Source organism: Falco rusticolus, chromosome 1 (assembly GCF_015220075.1).
Source record: "Falco rusticolus isolate bFalRus1 chromosome 1, bFalRus1.pri, whole genome shotgun sequence".
Classification (NCBI taxonomy): Eukaryota; Metazoa; Chordata; class Aves; order Falconiformes; family Falconidae; genus Falco; species Falco rusticolus.
In genome coordinates, this window is record NC_051187.1 from 40,371,508 (window position 1) to 40,388,736 (window position 17,229).

The following is a 17,229-nucleotide window of genomic DNA, read 5'->3' on the forward strand; positions in this document are numbered from 1 at the left end:
ACATCAATCTCAAAACGGTACAAAATAATAATATTCTCTATGTAACAGTCTCATGGGTACGTGCAGATAAGACTTAATAGATCACAAACAGTAGAAAGCTCATTTAAATCAGATCCTGTGCAAAATTCTAGTTTTCTTAACTGAGCTACTATGCAGACAGTAAAGTATCTGAGATGTCTACATCACCTATCCTTATGAATTTAATCAGTCAGAAACTCTCTGAAGACCAGTAATTTTCCTATAGATTACAGCTCCACAGTTTGTCCACTCCTGAAACAATAGCCCTGTTTAACAGAGACACCTGTGTTACTATTTTTGAAACTTCTACCATCCCAAAATATGTTGGTTTACTGATTCAAAGAAAAAATAATAGAAAAAATACAATTAAAAAATATCAGGCTCTCCTTTGTGAAACCAGCTGTTTCCCCCTACACTTCAACCTCTTTTCAGTGGAAATAGTTGTGTTTTTTTCTGTAATTCTTGCTAGTCTTCCTTTTATTTTTGTGGTACTGTGACAAGCTACGCCTTAGATTAATCTGGTTTAGGCCTCTCAAGGGCTAAAAAGCTTCTCTCACAGGCCTTGCTTTCTGCATCATTGGGGGAACGACACAGCCCACTCATATACACACTAAAACTCTAGCCTGCAGCCTCCTTTTCCCAACTGCATTACAGCAACACACACATCTGCATTTGGCACCTGTAAAGTTCTTTCACCACTGGGATCAGTAGCCAACTTGTTTAATAAAGTAAAACACAGCCCTTTCAAAATGCAGCAGTATTTATTCATTACTGCACAGGCAGTAAGCCTGTAGCACAAAAGACAAATCCAACACGGTCTTGTTTATGCTTAAAAGGTCTATTGCCAATTATTGCAATTCTCTCAGTCCAACTAATGTCCATCTCCTGATGGGGAAAACAACCTCAACCTTTCTACTCCCTGACTAGAACACCAGCATTCTCCCACAGCCCCTGCATAGTCTCTTAGTTCACATAAATCTCTCCCTCTTTCCAAGACACAGGGTCCTGAAATGGTTAGTATTACTGGAATCCTCTCTCAGGCTGACTACACTAAAGGAGAAATATTAAATACATTTTAAAGGCCAAAAAACCCCACTAAACCAACCAATCAAAAAAAAACAAAAAAGGAGATGAGCAGTATACTCCATTTTAGATAAAATTTAGTTATTTTATTTGAGCATTAGTTGGGATATTCCCTATTTATCTAAACTACTATTTTTATCTCCAGTGCCTGGTCCTTTATACAAGCCCCTTCATCAAGTCTGATGGAAAAAGCAACAAAACACACTGTATTAGATTATGTCTGAGAACAAAAAAGAATACTTTTTTGCGATGCATACATTTTCAGTAAGCTTAGACACTGTAGACCTAGCCTGGATTTCTTCAGCAGAGAAGACAAAAAAAGTATTAGTCAACCACATAAGAACCAGAAGAGCCGTGTGTGAGAAAGGACAACATAATACCAAGGTCTAACAGCAAACTATTTTCAGTAAAAGAAGGGAATTGCAGATACCACTGTATGTGACAAAAGAACAACTGCATCTGGAATTCAGTATGATATTCCTGAGATCAGCATTAGAGAAAGACTGACTCAGCATAAATATGAACTACTGAAACTACCTGAGAACAGACTGATGGTTTCATGAGCAAAAGAATAAGAGTTTGGATTATTTAGCCTAGCAAAACAAAGGCTGAAAGGAGGCAATACTGTCCTCACTATATATACCAAACATTAAATTCTCAGAGAGAAAAAGAGCACGAGAGGAGCTATTAAAACACAAAACCAGATCACTCTGAACTGGATAAATAAAAAACAAATAAATAAGCTGAAGTATGGGTAAGTTTTGAACCACCAGAACAATCAGTTCATGGGAAGGAAGCTGATGTTATGTAGAAGATGCTTCAAAGGCAGAACAGCAGAGCTGTCCAGATTTGAAGGAAGGCCCACACAGCTGAACTGCAGTGGAATTTCCGATGTGAAATCATTTGCTTATTCTACAGCTCAGGTCTCTGTGATGACAAAGGAATGATGCAACATGCTGGCAGTTTAGAGAATATGCTTTTAGATGTAATTACTATATATTACTTCCTTCCCCTAAAATACCAGGCTGTAGGAATGCAGATGGAGATTATGGTATCTGTACAACTTCATATTTGAAAGAGAAGGAAATAGTATTTTCCTTAAGTATAAGAAAGGGAAGGAAGTGCTAAGCTCAACTACTGTCCGAGACCTACAAAATTTGGAGGTACAACTGAAGCAGGAAATATGACATATGCTATGGTAAATATTACACTACCAAAATGAGTATCATACAGTTCATCATAATCTGAGGTCCCGGGAACAGCATCTCTGCCCTTAAACAGTTAAGTCTTGAGAAACACGGTACTCTGAAGTAAAAACAGCAAAGATGCAAGTGAAATAACTTAGCCTAGAATTAGCAGAAGGGGAACTGGAATGAAATTTGAGGTCTCCTCTCTGAATTACCATACAACATCACAGTTTGAAGCAAAGATTTTGTATGCTAGATGGAGAAATCTTGCAAAAGATGGAACAGATGATCTGACAGATCAGATGCAAATTATACTGTAAATTAGACTGTATCTTGCAAATCTGCCAGATATAGCATCAACTTTAATACGTATTTCGAAAATATAGAAGTTTATGAAAGGAAAATGCAAATATCAATTAAGAAAACTAATCAAAGTGTGAATTCAGTATTTTCTGAAGGTATGCTACATATATAGATTACTGCATTTTAACAAGTAGCACTGTAGTCCTTCAAATATTGATACATAAAATGAGGTAGAAAATTACAGAATCTCTCCAAAAGAGAGAGAATACAAGGTCAAAACAATACAGGAAAGTAAAACATCTTGTAGGACAGGGCTTAAGACACAGTTTTATCAGCCAATGTTAATGTTACCAACATCACTACCCTCCTACAGAGAGGGAAATGAGAAGAATTTGCTAAATATAGCCAGAACTGTTTGGAAGGATGCCTATCCTTATTTGTGCATTCATCTGTTTAATTGTGGGCAATACAGTCCACTCGACAGCCTGAGGCAACTGTGTATGTTCAATATCCTCTGAATTTTACAATCTCAACTGGAGATTGGACTTAATTGCACAGTTTACAATATTATAAATGGGAACTTTGTATTTTGAAACTCTCCACATTTCTAAGTACCTCTGCTACTTTTACTCAGGTTTGGGAATGTACTAAATGCCTTCAAAAGCGAGTGCAGTTTTACGCAAACATGGTGAGAAAGGCCACAGAATCCTTGTGTTTATTGTATGACCTCAGGTCTTTCAAATCCAAATGTATACAAATATACATCTATATTTTTACATTTAAAAATCAAGTTTTATGCTAAATGCTCCTTAGTTTGGTAGTTTGAAGAAATTGATCTGCGAGTGCATTTTTAAAATAACTGCAATAATTTAAACATGCTTATCAATACATCTTACCAAATTAATGCACCTTTATTTGAAAACAAAGCTGAAACATAACAAATACAAGTCCAGGAAATTTCTACATGCAAAACCTTTGGAAGGATTCCTAAACCTAAGTCCCTTGGCTTCAGTGACAATATTGTAAAGAAATATAATGGAATTAAAGTGGCACTGGGTGCCTAAATCCCTTTAAGAATGTGGACCTAAATTCGTAAGAAGTCACTAAAAGTCTCAGCCAAAGTATCAACTTATTTATAAATCACAGAGAGCTTCTCACATATTCCTTTTACTCAGGATTCAATCACCATTGATCTTCCTTCAAAGGGAATCTAAGCAAGCCAGGCTGCAAACTTCATCAGACCTCTGCTAGTTGTTAGCAGAAGGTCCAACAGCTCAAGAAATTCCTTTGTGAGTTTTCCATACCCTCAGTAGGGCTTAGAAAATGTGCAATGATAATTGTCCAGAAAAATCAAAATTTTGCATTTGGAAAAGAGTGTGTTCAGACACTCAGGAAGGAAAAATCCCTTCGAAAACAGAATCCAGTATTATCTACTGATAATTTAAGTGCAAATAATTGCCTAGCATTGTGAAGAGATTAGCCTTTATACAATTAATAATATTTAGAGTTTATGTTCATTTTCAATTTAAAAACCACTTGTAACAATACAAAACACGAATTTTATTACTGGGCTGCATACAACTAGACAAGTCATGTTAGATCTTCCTGAAGAGCTAAATGAATATAACAAGCTTCAGTTCTGTTTAACCTTAGTTCTTCAGTCCGTTAAAAACTACAACTCCTGAAACTCCAAATTATCATACTGCTTCTCTGCTTCAAAACAGTGAAAAGTAATTTGTGGTGTCATAAATGAAATGAGGTGGTTACTTCCTTGAACAGACAGACAGCATGGGTTGGGATTCAGAAACCCCACCGCCAACACAGCAAGTAGTTTTTGTAAAAGCTGAAGACTCTTGTTTATCACCTAAAGGAAAATACCATCATGAAACCCTGATAAAAAAGATAATGCAGCAAATATTCTTGCAAGAAAATATCCTCATTCTGTATAGAGCAGAATACCAGCACCAAACATACTCTCAAGAGCTAGCATATCATTCATGAGCTAACCAACTGAGAAAATTGTCTGGGGAACACTATTTTGTCTGGATTCTTATTTGTCATACTTTGGGAGTTTTATCTCAGCATTAAGCAACAAAACAACATGTAACATACTATTACACAAAAAAATACAATATCCTACTTGAATTTGGTTAGATTTAGTCCAAGCTTGGTATGGAAGTGTTTCACTAAACAGGCCTGATGCTGAACGTCTTAGTACTGAGCCTTGAACATTTGAAGCACAAACCAGACCTTTTATACTGTATTGTTCCTACAGCAGACAGAGTTTTGGTATAATGCCACTAAAGAGAAGACTGGCAACAAATAAGATATAAAAGTTAACCAAGAACTAGGATTTTATTTAATAACCTGAAGAGCAGTAAATTTGAAAACATTCATGTTTCTCTGGAATACACTGAGATTACTCCTGTTGACAGACTGTGGGTATATTTGGATATAAAGATGGTAACACCATCAGAAATGGAAGGCTGTATATCTGGGAAAACAGTGCATACAATACTTACAAATATGAGTTTTCTGTTTGACATTCAAATAAAGAATTAATGAAGCGTACATGTATCTGTATGAACAACGGAAGCTTCACATAGGCTTCATACACCAAGATTATTTGTGATACATTGTTTAGGTTTTCTCGTCATGCTTAAAACCCACCAAGAGGTTTTATTTTGTGCAGTATAAATATACAGTTTTCCATCGGACTCATGGCTAATCTGAGATCAACACCACAATTAAGAGGGCTAGCAAGTAAGGGAATAAGAACGTACCTCCAGGAAGCTAGGTATTACTTTCAAGTAACACTGGTATACCCAAATTCTTAGTCGTAACCTGTACCTTCTGTTCAACTTCACTGACTTTAGGCTTGGAAAAGAAAATCAGAGGATCACATTCATCTTTTAGAATGTGTTCCTCCTCTATTAAGAGACACAGAAAGACTATAGAATCATAGAATACCTCAAGCTGGAAGGTACCCACAAAAGGAGATGTATTAGCATTAAGAGAAAATTACATTCCAGTTGAAGGACAGAACTGGAATAAGAGTTACTGTTACTGATAAAGAAATTCTACCAAGGTTTCAAATTTCTGGATTACAGAATTTAATCAGCTCCCATCGCCACATCACATTAAAAACAGCATCGTACCCTCCACCTCTAGAATTCTGCCTCAGGAAAGGGAACACTGTTTTTTACTTCCATTATCTCTCAGCCTGCAGTAAGGAAGTGCCTTGGTCCCGAACCAGAACCCACAGGAATTTAAAAAGTGCTATTTCTGCTTGTAGTAAAATCTTCAATATGTAATTTACATCTTGATATGTCATCATTTCTTGGTATTTAACTTAGTAACAGCTTCTGTAAAGTAGAGATTTTATTACATAAATTATGGAAGTAGCAGACTGAGTGTAGTGGATACAGCATAAATTTCTGAATCAATACAAAATATGTCCCTGGCAGTAGTTGTTATTCTATGCAGGTGTGTTATTGATCACAATCATAATGGTCTCACTTTAGCTGCCGTCAATAACTCACTACTTGCATTGTCACACTGAATTAAAGAAGAACCAGTCTAAAAATATGTGGAGAAGTTAATACCAGCATGGTATGACCCAGTCTGTGGTGCAAAGAAGAACACTGCCAGTTTAAGTTAGGAATCATGTTTGAGACTGTACTTGACGTTACATTGATAAAATAAAGTCAAATGTGGTATTTATTCAGGCAGAAGAGTAAATGTCTTCAACATACTGGAAAACTCTTAAATTTATAGCTACTGCATACAATAAAACTATGCTTTCAATAACTTGGAACCATTATTAGGATACAGTTACTGTTATGCAAAACTGAACCGAAGTTCTACAAATGGTTATTGTCATTTTACTGATCAACATGACTGAAGCTTCCTTGCATTAGATAAAGAATTCCAGAAGGAATGTTATATTATTTCACTTTTTTAAAATAGAGTTCATTTCTAAATCAAATCTTGACAGCAACATACAACAGCAGAATACAAAACATAAGCCAAAGATCTGTGAAGTACTGAAAAGTGAAATATAGATAATGTTATTATGGCAATTGTATAAAACACTACTATTATATAATGCATATATAAGCATTTTTCTTTTAATTAATTCAGAGTAGACGCATAATAAAAGAACACACATTGTCACTGGCCTATCAAAATGGAGAAACAGATCCAGATACGAAAGACAAAAGACCTCCTGTTACCAGCAATGTCATCTTTATATCATTTTCAACCACTGTAGAAGATTAACAAAATGTTAAGATTAGGTGTCAAAGGAAAGAGCAGAACATCATTAAAAATGTCTACACCAATAATTAGTGCTCTTTACACATTCTAGAGAAGCAAAGGGTGGGGAGTGGAAGAGACCCACACCACGTTAAAGGAACACTGTTTTTGTGAGACACTTTAATTGCATTTCCTATGTATCTCCTGTTCATGCTAAGAGGGATTTTCCTTGACAAGCCAGCCCGGTATAACACCTTAAGTAACACTCATGCCACCTTTCTCTCCATATGCAGTTTTATCTAAGGCTTCCATCTCTTTCCCAGGAAGAGCAAACCAGAAAATCTTGCAGCAGCAAGCTTATGGATTCTACTAGAATCCTATCAATGATGTTACGTCAATACACATCACAAGAAACTCAACCAAAGATCAACCGAATTCTTTCAAGGTTCTGACAACTGCACAAAATAATGATAATTATTTTTTTCCCCTTCAACCTCGTACAATTAACCTCAGAGGTCAGGTGAGCTGAGAGGTCAGCATGAACAGTTGTCTAAAAGAAAATTCAACCCATCAATGAACGATAAAAATACCCACCACATGAAAGTTCTTCAAAGATTTGATGTGTACCTAACAAGAACAATAGCCATGCCATCTCACTTTCAGCACCTGACATGCATCCTTATTTAGGAAGCCAATCTCCATACACTATCCATGTATTTGCCTCTCAGCAGAGAGAGACGCTCCTTCAAAGTGCCAGTTAAAACACTTGATTCAAACTCACAGCCTGAATCAACCTCCAGAGTAGTCTGTCTCTATCCAGTGGTTTTATTTGCAGCCAGAAGTGGCTGCCCTTTCTAACTCAGACATCTAACTGACATGCCTGAAGTTACTGTAGCTCTCCCAGCCCAAGTGTCATATCAGAATCTCCTTCCCCAAGACAGTCTGTGCTTGATGAACTGTATTTCAAGTCGCTCTACAATTCACTTTTCACTGGGGAATCTCTGCAACCTTTTATACTCTGCATACTGCCAAAAATTATTGTTTTTTTCATTTAAAACCTGCAAAAATAAGTCTACCCAATATCACTAATATGTACAGCTCTCATCAAGCTGTGAATCCAGTAGACATAGACACTTGATTAGTTGATTAGTTAAACATTGCCATACAGTTTCTTGACCACAGGAATAATCCAGTAAAAGTCTGTGCAATCGCTTCTGTCACTGTCCTGACTTGCAGTTACTTAAAATTTTATTACTACATAACCCAAACTAAATAGAGAATATTTACTGTGATGAGAAGGTTCCATGGAGGAATTGTGCTGATAAGCTTCCAACTCATGGGTAGAAATTACACTGCCAGAGCAGATGAAGAACAGGCAATTAAGTTAATGGAAACAGTAGCTCTACTTTCACTAACTAAACATTGCAATGAATGTAGATCAATTAACAGAAGACTTTCTTACAGCAACAAGTTAAGGCAGCATTTTTTCATACAAAACCCCCCTCATTATCACTCTTTTTATGACAGCAGAAATAAGGGGGGGAATTAAGTTTAGAAAAGAAAAAAGGCGTATGTGATACAAAGCCCAGATTCTACAAAGATATTTTTGTGGCCAGTACTCCAAATCAAGCTACTGTTCAGCACCCCAAAGTCAGTCAATACCACTGCATCTCTAATACTATATCACATAATTCAAAATAGATCCAACTAGGAGCACAGGTCTTGGTATCAATACCCTGGAAAGCCCACTCACAAGGATGACTGTGCAAAGAAATCACTGATGCCTAAGTCTACTCCCAAATCCTTACACTCTGAAACAAATAAGGAAAAGATGACATTTTTTGAGTTTACCACAACCACACAATGTCACGACCAGCCCAGCATCAATATCCTCACCTTCCCTCTCACTTGCTTGCAACGTTTAAGCTGTAACTCTTCAGTAATGTATTTCAAAAGACAGTAAATGCTTCACAACTCTTAAATAAACCATAAGCAACTAAACAGTAACTGTTCTGGAGGACAAAGGCCTGGTGGCAAGGCACTAGACTTCAAGCTTCCAATGGCTTATGACAGCAATAACAAGGCAAACAAAATAAATAATGAAAATGAAATTGTGAAAGCTACCTTGACAACATCCTTTTAATCTTCAGCCAACTTGAAATGTCATGTAAGCACTGAAGCAGCAAAGAGATGATACTGCTTTGATAGCAAAATCTCTATTTCTCCCTGACCTACAAATCACAAACGAATAGATTAGTGGTGCACTCACATATTTCCACACAGTAGCTCACAGAAACCCTGTTGCACCTTCTGAAACAAAATGCACATGCTCCAAGATGCAGGAAAACCATGATTATAGGCATCATCAACTGAAGCATGCACAGAAGACTTGATGCTGCAGTAAAGGACCTTATGGAAAAAAGATCCTAAATTGCCCAAGAAAGCCATCATATCTGTAGAGATGAAGCATACTGCATGTAGTTCAAAAAGGTCTTCCTAGTGCAATATAAACTGGAGAGTGAAGCAGAGAAGCACAATCCTGCTCGTGTTCTTAATGGATCGTAGTACCTTGTTATACTGCTACCAGCAGCATCACCATTAGACAAGTGTCGGATGAAAATTACTTTCTTGGGCTACTCAGCCTGGAATCTGTGATCTAAATATTACAATTTTTCTTTTTATAAATATACTTTATATTCAGAATCACTCAACTTGTCTCATGGTAATTAATATCAGCTGACTAAGACTTGCAGAATCAGACCAAGATATCCTTCACACAGAGGTATGTGGAGAGATACAGAACTGCACATACTCAGGCCCACAGGCTCTTTCCTTAGTGTACTACTGCTAGTAAACGGTTTCTATCTTGTGCCAAAAGTCTATGCTTGAGAAAATACCGATTCAGAGATCTACAGAAGTACCCACTGATTTTGTTTTTCTAGGTCAACTCCTCTGAGGGCCTGATTTTGAAAGATATGATTAGGCAGATCCCCTGACTTCACTGTAGCCAGCTTCTTGGAACCAACTTCAGATGGCTCTTACCTGGACCCAGTGACATTTCCATCAATTTTACCTAGATTGGACAACAAAAACTTCACTACATAGAAAAATAGGAGGGTATAAACAATATAAACTTTTACAAAGTTTGATAAGCAGTTTAAAAAAAATTATATCAGTAAAGCCAGTCATTTCAGGGATATAATGGTGCCTGCCTTAGTTAAGATCCATTCTTTTCAGAAAGAGACCATTTGTTTCAATACTGGTATGCTCCCAGTAATGACAGCTATTGTAAGAAAATATATTCATACATGCTCTTTGCATGAACGAGTAGTGACTAAATATAAGCTTCATTAACTAAAGTGAAGTGTTCCTTACAAGAGATTAAAGTATTTTAAAATGCCACCCATGTATACATTCCTACTAGGTCTCTTGCACATTTTTTTATCCCCAAGATAGGCACATATTTTGGTGGGCCAAAACGTCAAACTATCCTGAAAAAACAGTGGCAGTCAGTAAGTCTCATTCAGGACTCCAAAATATTTTTTTAATGTAGTCTGTATAAGTTCATGATGAAAAAGACATGCAGTCCGCTTACCATTGAATGATTAGCCATTTACACACCACACAACGAAAACACCGCTTCTTGAAAACATGACTGCTAAAGGCTGGAGTGCCAGCCTTCCAGAAGATTGGCTATAACTACATTGAGCTGCCTGTTCTTACAATGTTGCAGAAAAGCAGACACACAGAAAGAGTGAGATTCACTAAAATTAGTTATTTGTCTTACATACTGTTTAAAATTAATACAACCTAAGCTAATGCAGAAGATCTAGACCTCTAGAACTTCAGCATACAGAACCAAAAGTAGCTTTACAGCTTGTTTTGGGTTGCCTGCAAAATGTGAGGGGAGGAGTGGAAAGGACAAATGAGAAACAGAAGAGGGTGGTGGAACGGGTTGCCCAGAGCAGCTGTGGATGCCCCGTCCCTGGCAGTGCTCAAGACCAGGCTGCATGAGGCTTCAAGCAACCTGGGCCAGTGGAAGGTGTCCCTGAACAGGGCAGGGGAGTGGAACTAGATGGTCTTTAAGGTCACTTCCAATCCAAATCATTCTATGACGCCATGAAAAAAACTTGCACCACAGTTTTTTGGGTCTGGCTTTGTTTTACAAAAGTGAGCTGAGGCAAATTAAAACCATTTTATTACTGAAGATGGTTGCTACTTTTTTCAGATGTTCAGGTGGCTAACCTTCTTGGTTCAGCACACACGTAGACCACATCCTGCCTGGAATTTACACAGCATACTTCAAGATCTCCTTGTTCTTACTTTAATGCTTAAACCCATGATATTGCTAATGCCTTTGAAGAAAATATGTTTACCAAGTCACAGGTATATGCTAAATGTTTTACATTATGGAAAGAACACTTTTTCTAAAAATACGTGGATTTTAATCTTAACAGAAGTCTCAAGGCTAATTTCCAGGTGACTCATATGAAGTCTGAATAAGGTAATGGCACGCAACAACTGATAAATTCTTTCCCTATCCATGTTGGCGCAACCCTAGAGCTGGCCTTTTTCCTCCTTCTGTTGGAGAGACAGGCATTAAAAGTAAAAAATTGGACCGAACATTTCTGCTTTGAAGATTACTATGATGGCTATTAGGAATAGAATGCACTCACACTAGACAAGATACTGTCATACTCTGGGTAAACTGTAAAGACATAAGCTAAATATGATCTCACACTTAGCTTCTACAGCATTTGTTTACAATGTCTGTGTCAATGATTTATACTCACACAGTAAAATATTAACAGCAACAAATTATAAACCTAGTAGCACAAGAATTCTAACAGGTTTTCCTCACAGTGTATCAATTCTGACACTAACCAAAATCCACCAAAATCACTACAGAAAGCATGTGTTGCATTACATAAAATCAAATACAGAAGCTTCGTTTTATGTAACTGTAATATCCATGCAGATGGTCTGCAGGATAAGATATTTTCTCTCAACTGCAGTTTGTACAAAATTTGAAGTATAAGCAAATGGCAGGAATTTTGCCATTTCTAGTGCAGCGTCCTAACTCAATATAATGGGAATCTCTCTATATTTGTAACTCTTACCAGTTCTTCCAGTACTAAAAATTGCTGAGACTGAAATCCATTGCAGAGATTTTTAATTAATAGATGAAAATCAAAGAAAGGAACTAATTTTCATCTATTCTAGCTAAATAGTAGGTCAAATGTATGGTTGCAGTAATTGAAATTCAGTTATTTATGTTGACAGCAACTATGGCATAAAAATAAAATCAGCAAAGTCAACTTTATAAAGAACACCAATGTCAAATACAATACATTCTATGCATCTCTGAACAATACATGAGGATGGACTATGCAGTGAAACTATGCAGTCAAACTGTATTGTTCTTCTAAACCCTGCCCTCCTAATACATTCCTTCAGCCAAGTAATGGGAAGATAAATCCATTTGCCTAATGGAGCATATAATTTAAATATTTCAGGCAAGCATTTAGAGAGATGTTGCTTAAAATAAATATAACTGCCATCCATCCAAATATCTTGCATGATAAAGATCACAGCATAGTTCACAACTTATTTTTCCTGTAGAAACGCCAAACTATCCAGCCCTTTCAGTTACTTTAGTCACCATGTATATCCTGTGCTACTTTATTATAACAAATCCTTTCTTTCCACGGAAGATTTAATATTAAGCTGCATTTTTTCTCTTTTGCAGTGCCTTGCAACATTTCTAAAGCCACTAAAATTTCAGATTTTACTACTGCACCATGCAGTCCTGCACAATTTTGTAAACAAAGTATGTTTAAATTTATGGAACCTTACAGGGCTAATGTACTTAATACAGACTGCAGCACTTCATCCACAGGAAGATACAATCAGCCAATGTCAATATTCTGTCATTTAGAACCATGATTTTATCATAAAGCATTCCCATTAATAAAAAATAGCAGGTTTTTTTCCCACAAACTTGTATCTAGTGTTAAGATGTTATTAGTATAAAAACAGGTTTTACTTGATAGGAAAAAAAATCTGCTTGGTTTTTTTTTTTTTTCAACATGCTAAGAATCACATTTTGTATTGTGACCTACCTAAGGCACAACAGTACACTGTAAAACACAAAGTACTTGTTATAATAATTCCCCCTTCCACATACACAAACAAGTGCTTACATTAAAAAAAGAAAGAGAAAGGGAGAAAGACAGTCTTTATTATTTGCATGCTAGAAGTGATCATTTTAAAGAGTTGATCAAGTTTTTGCAAACATTCAATTTTAATCATGTATAGCAATACTGCAGGAAAAATGAAAAGAAAAAGACACCCCTAACTTTGGCTTATAAGTCTGTAATGGATTTCACGTTTGTGAAGAAATAGGTTAGTTTTGTTTGGGCTTTGCTACAAAGAGATTCATCTCTTATGCATGCCACAAATAACCTGAGCAATGACTTCCCTCCATGTCAAGAGCTGCCCATCATATTACAGGATTAATACAATGTTGATTTGTTTAGGGGTTGCTTGTGTGTGTGGCTTGCGTATATAATTTTAGCCATTCATATACATCAGCTCCTCGTTGCATATCTCACAATAAGCTGATAACCGCTGTTAAACCTTAAATAGCAATCTTTAGCAAACAAAGCAAGCCAGTCTGCAATCGTGATGTAAAATCATCCCAAACGTACTACACCCTGCAAGAACCTCTCACAGAAAATAGCCCGGCAGCCTCATTCATTCCCCCCAACCCAATGATCTGCTCACCATCTCCTCCGTCTTCCCTTATTTCTCTGTCCTCAGCTTATTTTCCTTGCTTCTGCTGGCTTCAAGGAGGTGGGTGTACCCACATAAAAAACACACCAAAAAACAAAACATACAAAAAAAAGAAGAAAAAAAAAAAAAAAAAGAAAGAAACCCCCCACACACAACTCTTCAATAAAATACTCAGCAACCACTGAGCAGCATATCAGCGAAAGCCCCTTGTCTTCCCCTCTCGCTTCCCGTTCCCCGGGAGCAGGAGCCCCCTCCGCGCCGCTCCCGCTCGCCGCTCACGCCCTCCCCACTCCGGCGCGGCCCCGCGGGTGCCCGGCTCCCGCGGAAGGAGCCTCCGTCCCCCCGCGCGATCCCCCGGGGTAACACCCGGGCTGCATCAGCCCCGCTATCGCCTTCTTACCCACCGAGACGACATAGTAGAGGGAGTCGGGCTGATTTTCCCCTCCCACCTCCACATTCCTATTTACAAAGGGTATCCAAGACCATCTTTATCCAAACCGGGGGGGGGGGGGGGGGGGGGGGAGAGGGAAGGAGGGGGAGGTGGAAGCAATTATTAACCCTTTTCTTGCATTTACCTTTTCTTGCATTTACCTTTTCTACTGTGATTTTTGGCTGCGTTTTTAAAGCACACGGGGGAATTTTTCTTCTCTACAAAGCACGTAAACCCGCTGCCATCAGGCCCTGCGGGCCCCGCTCCCGCAGCCCAGCTCGGCGACCAGCGGGTGAGTAGGGTCTGCCCAGTAGCCCCACGGCCGCTCCAAAAAAAGGTCCAAGGGCAACGCCGAAAAATGCATGACCTTCCGAAATTACTTTTCGGAAAATAACCGCCCACGCAGCCGCCCCGGCCGAGCGTCCCTCAGGAGAGGCCCACCGGGCGAAGGGAACACATTTCCCGCTCTGGCCGTGCTGGTTTCATCTTTCTAACTCTCTTTTTTTTTCAGCACGGCGTTATCGCTCCTCAGCATTCACACCGGGGGGGGAGGAAGTACCAGCGTAAGGTAAGCGGCACCGCCGCCTGCCCCCGCCACAGCGGCCGGCGGGCCGAGGAAGGCAGCGAGACCACGACCCTCCCCCCCCACAGCAGCCCCGCCGCAACCCCGGCCTCACGCCGCCGGCCTGCGACCGACACACAGACCGCCGCGCTGCCCCCGCGGCGCGAATTTTCCTATTGGGCATTTCCTGTGCGATCGCGCCCAGCAACTGAAGGCGCATTGGTGCATTCCCGGCGCGCTCCGCTCACTGGCCGCTCGCTCGGCGCGGCATTGGCCGGCGGGAATGTCCGTCCGCGCGGGGCGGCCCGGCCCCTGGGGGAGCGCGCGGGGCAGCAGCGCGGCAGGCGGTCGGCGGGAACGGCCGGTGCAGCCGCTGCAGCGCAGCGTGAGGCGCCGTCCGCCAGCCCTGGGCGGGAGCGGGGTACGGGACACGGCGCTGCCGGCCGCTGCCCGCGGGAGCGGGGCGCTGGCCATGTGCGTTCGGCAGGAGCAGCAGGGACCGCTCTCACCTCACCGGACGGGTACGCGAAAGCGCGCGAACCGGCCTGCAGCGCTGAGCCCTCCGCCTTGCAGCACGGCTGAAGGCTTGCTGCGCCTGGGGAACGAACCGGTGCTTTGCACAGCTGCAGGGCGGGAGATTCCAGGCCCGGCTGATGTCTGCATAGCGTGCTGTGACAGAGGCCTTGTCAGGTGCAATGCAGCCAGGAAATGCTGGCGCACGGTCCCTATGGATTTGTCCAGCTTGCCCTTTTCGCTATTTGCAGCGGTCTGTGGGCTGTGATCCAGTCACCTCTCAGACTCATGGCTTGAGCTTCCTACAGCCCTCTTTTATACCTTACTGTCCTACCCCCTTCATTATTTTTATGTTCCTTCTCTGATTGATTTCCAGTGGGTTTGCCCTCCCTAACCGTGGTGCCAGTGTGCCAGTGATACCAGTGCTTCGGACAAAAGCACTCCTTTGCCGCTCCTATACATGCTGCATTTTATACATTAAAGGACTAGTTTAGTCCAGTTTACCACAGTATTACCTGGAGAGGTCACGTTGAAACATTGTAACAGCTAAATTCTTTTCTGAAGTACTTTTGGCAGAGCTAGCCCCCATCCCTGCATTCTTTATTTCCAGATATGTTTGCTCGTGTTTTCTGACATTAAAAGCACATTATATTGGACTGGGATGATTTAACTGGGCACATCAGATGATTCTGCAACTAATCAGTCGTGAATTATCCACTCGTCTACTAAACTACAGATTTTACTAGTAAAGATCTTGCATAATCTAGACAATTGGTAGAGATACCAAGTAGGATCAGAGCAGCAGGAACTGATCTCTAGAAAACTCTGCGTAGGTCACTGACATCTCTTTAGCAACTACTTTTTGAGAACTCTGAGGGAAAAGTTACTTAAATGCATTTAAGGTGTGCTTTATACATTCCAAACAACATGCATTCCAGCACTTAAAAGACAGAGCAAAGTTTTAAAACAAATTTCAGGACTCTTGGTTATTGAGACAAACTCGGGACAATTCTGCAAGCTTTTCACTAAGCTTCAGCTTGTTTCTTAGCTTTCTCCAATAAAGGTTCTGTGCTGAAAGCCAGTGCCACTGTCTAATTCATTAAAGATCCTTAAAGTGGATACAGAATCACTGCCTACTTGGGATCAGAGTACTGGAGTTTGACAAACAGTGGGAGCTATACACAGATCCCCTAGGACAGGGTCTAAAAGGGACAACAATAACCGAGCTGCTTTCGGCAGAACAAAAAGTAGACACAAGAAATAGAAGGAAGCGTCTGAACAGCCACCAAATCAGTAGTTCACAAGTCCTTGCAGTGGGCTGGTTTTGGGAAACCTAAAAATGTTTTAAAATTACTCTAATTTCCCATATGTATTAAAAATAATGAAAAAAATTAAAAATCGGTACAAACTAATGCCATTAAGTTTTAAGGCTATGGACAGCTTACCTTCTTCCCATGGGCATAACTCTTACTGAAGGTTTGCAGACCTATATAATCTAAAGATTTTTAATGAGTGCCAAGCATAGAAGCTAAATAATCTTTGGTCACAGTGATGAGTCTATACTTCAAGAAACAGTGACAGCAAAGTACAATAAGTCATATTTGATACGCATGCATTTTACCAATTTTGGTGTAACAGATTAAGAGATTTTTATAATTTGCTTATTCATCAGATAACTGTTTTAAATAACAACACTGTACCTGAAAACAAATGTGGTTTAGGATTATATGTATCAAGGTTCATATATTTAGGTAATAACTACAATCTATTACTGTGCTTCAAAAGCAGTAGTACAAAAAATGATGATAATATACTCACCCAGCAATTTTCATCAGTAGATCTCAAAAGACCTTGCAAAGGTCAAGGGTATCATTCCATTGTTGACAATGAAGAAAGAAAGTGTTGAGGTGAACTTGCTCAATGTCATATGCCAGAGCGGTGGTAAAGCTAACAATTGACTTCAGGTTTTCTGCATCTAGGTTGAAAGGTTTTGTCTCACAAGCCACATTACACACTCATATACCCTTGGGAGTTCTTTTCATTAGTGTTCCATATCTTGCGTGTACTGTCTTTATCAGTGT

General features: G+C 39.5%; 2 protein-coding genes across 10 annotated transcripts in view; one reads left to right on the forward strand and one right to left on the reverse strand.

Annotated features, from left to right (window-relative positions):
- The window catches only part of ARVCF (ARVCF delta catenin family member), a 295,514-nt gene extending 280,749 nt beyond the window's left edge, over positions 1-14,765 (reverse strand). For 2 of the 8 annotated variants that reach the window (XM_037375850.1, XM_037375823.1), the window contains exon 1: positions 14,048-14,109. The gene's annotated coding sequence lies outside the window, so the exon portion shown is untranslated. Of the gene's footprint in view, positions 1-8,972; positions 9,048-13,634; positions 13,875-14,047; positions 14,110-14,234 lie in introns of those variants that run through there. The other 6 variants (XM_037375833.1, XM_037375816.1, XM_037375860.1 and 3 more) reach the window with 6 other exon arrangements.
- A 261-nt stretch (positions 14,766-15,026) lies between these two features.
- The window catches only part of TANGO2 (transport and golgi organization 2 homolog), a 41,756-nt gene continuing 39,553 nt past the window's right edge, over positions 15,027-17,229 (forward strand). For both annotated transcript variants that reach the window (XM_037376004.1, XM_037376012.1), the window contains exon 1: positions 15,027-15,156. The gene's annotated coding sequence lies outside the window, so the exon portion shown is untranslated. The remainder of the gene's footprint in view (positions 15,157-17,229) is intronic.